Here is a 3,521-nt window from a genome sequence, read left to right as displayed (position 1 = left end):
TTTATTTTGTTTAAATACACACAGATCATGGCTCCTCATTTACACAGCCAGTGGTTATAAAAGAAAAGCAGACAGTGATTTAGAAAGGGGATCACGTTATCACAATAAAGAAAACATCAATAACAACAGAAAATACAGATGAGAGGCTGGACCTGTAACTAGTTACATTAAAACTGCTATGTAGTAGCAGATGGGTAGTTTCCTGCTTCAGAAAACACTAAGGTATGAATTTCCACAGGGTATCCTTGAGCTCCTGGTTCCTCATGCTGTAGATGAGGGGGTTCACTGCTGGAGGCACCACCGAGTACAGAACAGACACCACCAGATCCAGGGATAGAGAGGAGATGGAGGGGGGCTTCAGGTAGGCAAACATGGCAGTGCTGACAAACAGGGAGACCACGGCCAGGTGAGGGAGGCACGTGGAAAAGGCTTTGTGCCGTCCCTGCTCAGAGGGGATCCTCAGCACAGCCCTCAAGATCTGCACATAGGACAGCACAATGAACGCAAAACACCCAAATACTAGTAAGAGACTAACCAGAAGAAGACCAAGTTCCCTGAGGTATGAGTTTGAGCAGGAGAGCTTGAGGATCTGGGGGATTTCACAGAAGAACTGGTCCAGGGCATTGCCCTTGCAGAGCGGCAGTGAAAATGTATTGGCCGTGTGCAGCAGAGCATTGAGAAACCCACTGGCCCAGGCAGCTGCTGCCATGTGGACACAAGCTCTGCTGCCCAGGAGGGTCCCGTAGTGCAGGGGTTTGCAGATGGCAACGTAGCGGTCGTACGACATGACAGTGAGAAGTGAATACTCTGCTCCAACCTAAAAGGCAAATGTTAAGACTTGAGCAGTGCATCCTTGATAGGAGATGGCCCTGGTGTCCCAGAGAGAATTGGCCATGGATTTGGGGACAATGGTGGAGATGCAGCCCAGGTCGAGGAGGGCAAGGTTGAGGAGGAAGAAGTACATGGGGGTGTGGAGGTGCTGGTCACAGGCTATGGTGGTGATGATGAGGCCGTTGCCCAGGAGGGCAGCCAGGTAGATGCCCAGGAAGAGCCAGAAGTGCAAGAGCTGCAGCTCCCGTGTGTCTGTGAACGCCAGGAGGAGGAACTGGGTGATGGAGCTGCTGTTGCACATTTGTTGTTTCTTGCCATTCAGGCTCTCCTGTAAAAAGCAAATGGCAACTTAAAATCAGGACACACTCCTCTGAGAGAGCCACTCCATTTTTTTATATAAATACCCTGAATTGAAATGCATTTCCTTTCTCTGGTGTGTGCTGAGTGTGCTGTGAGAAATAGAACCTCTGCTCCTCTGGTGCCAAGTAGCCAGTTTTGTTCTGCCGCAGTGGTGACATGGGAGCTGGGTTGTGACAGCTTCGAGGTTCACAAGCAATGTCATATTTTACGCACCATTAATGGAAACGTTCAATATCTGCACTCGTGACACTTAAGAGTGTGGTCTGCAAAGCAGAGGCTTAGCATGTCATTATCATGATTTTGTCTGTATTTTGAATTTTCCACCATCACATCTCATGAGTGGATTTTTGCAGGGGTTGAAATCCTCATATATATGACTGAAAATGTGAAGAGTCTTCAGACAGGACAGGCAAAAGGGCTCATCTCTCTGTGGCTCAGTGCAGAGTCAGGAGAGCAGCTTTTACCCATTTGCCCTGTGCTTTCACTTGTGCTGCCTTAAAAACAACTTCATAAACAATCCTCTCTTTAAAAGAAAACCCAAAACTGGACTCGTACTGGAGCAGGGAGCCCTGTTTGAAAGGGCAGATCTGCAAACTCTTCTCTGTCCCAGCCCAGAGGTGCAGATGTGATGGAGAGAGCAGGACACGACCCCTCACCCAGAGAGGCAAAGGACTCTGGCAGGACAGTGCGGACCCCAAGGAAAAGCTCAGCACTCCTGGGATCCTACAGCAGAGCTGGGCCTTTCTGGGGGCAGCTGGTGAGCCCAGCAGGACAGGCAGAGCAGAGTCAGGGCTCCTGGAGATGGGATGTGCTAAAGGGACAGTCCGATCATTGCCCAGCAGACAACCCCCAGCAGCCACCTGCAGAGCAGGAGCAGAAGAGCTCCTGACCAGCCCCTGCTCTGCTGCCTGGAGCTGTCCCTGCCTGCAGCTGTGTCTCTGTGCCCAGGTCTCCTCCTGTCAGGGTCACAGACCCCATCCCAGCCGCTGTGTGCTCAGCTCTGCCCTGCAGACCCCTCCCAGCAGCCGGCACTGCCCAGGGGCAGCTCTGTGTGGGCCGGCTCTGATGGGAACATCAGACCAGCCCTGATGAGGCTGAAAAAGTCATGCTGGTCTTGTCTGTAAGCCACGGTGTGCTTAGTTCTGATACTCCCAGAAATGTATATGGAATTTCAGTGCCTACTCCTAAATCAAGACATGAGTTTTTATGTTCCAGTGCCCACCTCATCAACCCAGAGTAAGTGACTGAAAGAACAGGATCCTTCCCTTTCAGGTAACCGCTGCCTTGCTGCACTATTTTAGAAGTCCCCTAAGAATGTCCTGCAGTGATCTGGAGATGTGAGTAGCTCTGACACAGGCAGCACCCTCTGTACAGCAGAAGGACCCTGCATTGCTGCGGTTGTTCCTTTCATGCAGAGCTTCTCCCTCCAATGCAATGGGATTTCCCCGGGCAGGCTAAGCGCTGACCCTGGCAGGCGGCAGAGTCCCTGCCCCGGCACAGCCCTGGGGTGCAGGGACCCTGCTCTGCAGGACAGCCCTGGGCACCCCTGGCTGCTCACCCAGCTTCACAGCTGTTCAAAAGTGCCTGACAAGAGCCTCCTCCTCACACATCCCTCAAGCTGTGCCTGTGCTAACTTCAGGAGATGCCTCCAGGAGCTACAGCTGCATTGCCCTGCACCCAGAGACTTACCATGGCAAGGGCTGCAAAGATTTCTCCTCCAGTGAGCTCTCAGTCATCCTCCCCATCCTGACCACCTTTCATCTCTCTCTGCCTTGCTCGTCTCCCTGACATCCCCAGGCAGAGCCCTCAGCCCTGCTGCGCTTTGCAGAGGAGCTGCTCCTGGGCAGAGCTGTCTCTCTGCAGCGCTGCTGCTTGCCATGAGCTCCCTGTGTCCCAGGAGCCCAGCCCAGCTCAGCAGCACAGGAGCAGCCCAAGGCACTTTAATGACCCCTCTGGTGGGTATGGTGCTGAGTCCATGAACTTCAGACCCTGGAGGAAGCTGAAGAAACCTCTCAAGAAGTCCAAGTCAGATTCAAACTCCAAAGTTTCTTGTAATGTTAATGGGTCCCACTGAGGAACATTACTGAGGAACTGACCCCAGGGTCTGGTTAGAGAAGAAAACTGGAGGCAGAGATGACAGGTCAGGATAAGCAAGGTGAAGGTCTCTCTGATGCTGAGCAAACCTGGATGTGTTTGACTAATCCAAGGGCCAAGCCCTGACCCCCAGCCCTGGGAAGGCAGATCCTGTCCCTCCCACGTTGCCCAGGGCCCTTCCTGGGACAGTGTGATGTGGGGCTGTGCAAGGCCAAGGGCAGGACTATGGTCCCACA

General features: G+C 52.8%; 1 pseudogene; it reads right to left on the bottom strand.

Moving 5' to 3' along the window:
- Positions 1–217: 217 nt before the first annotated feature.
- LOC135999494 (olfactory receptor 14J1-like) lies at positions 218–1,132 on the bottom strand (annotated as a pseudogene).
- Between the last annotated feature and the right edge of the window lie 2,389 nt (positions 1,133–3,521).

This window comes from Caloenas nicobarica, chromosome 28 (genome assembly GCF_036013445.1).
Source record: "Caloenas nicobarica isolate bCalNic1 chromosome 28, bCalNic1.hap1, whole genome shotgun sequence".
NCBI lineage: Eukaryota > Metazoa > Chordata > Aves > Columbiformes > Columbidae > Caloenas > Caloenas nicobarica.
This window is presented reverse-complemented; position numbering and strand designations above follow the sequence as displayed.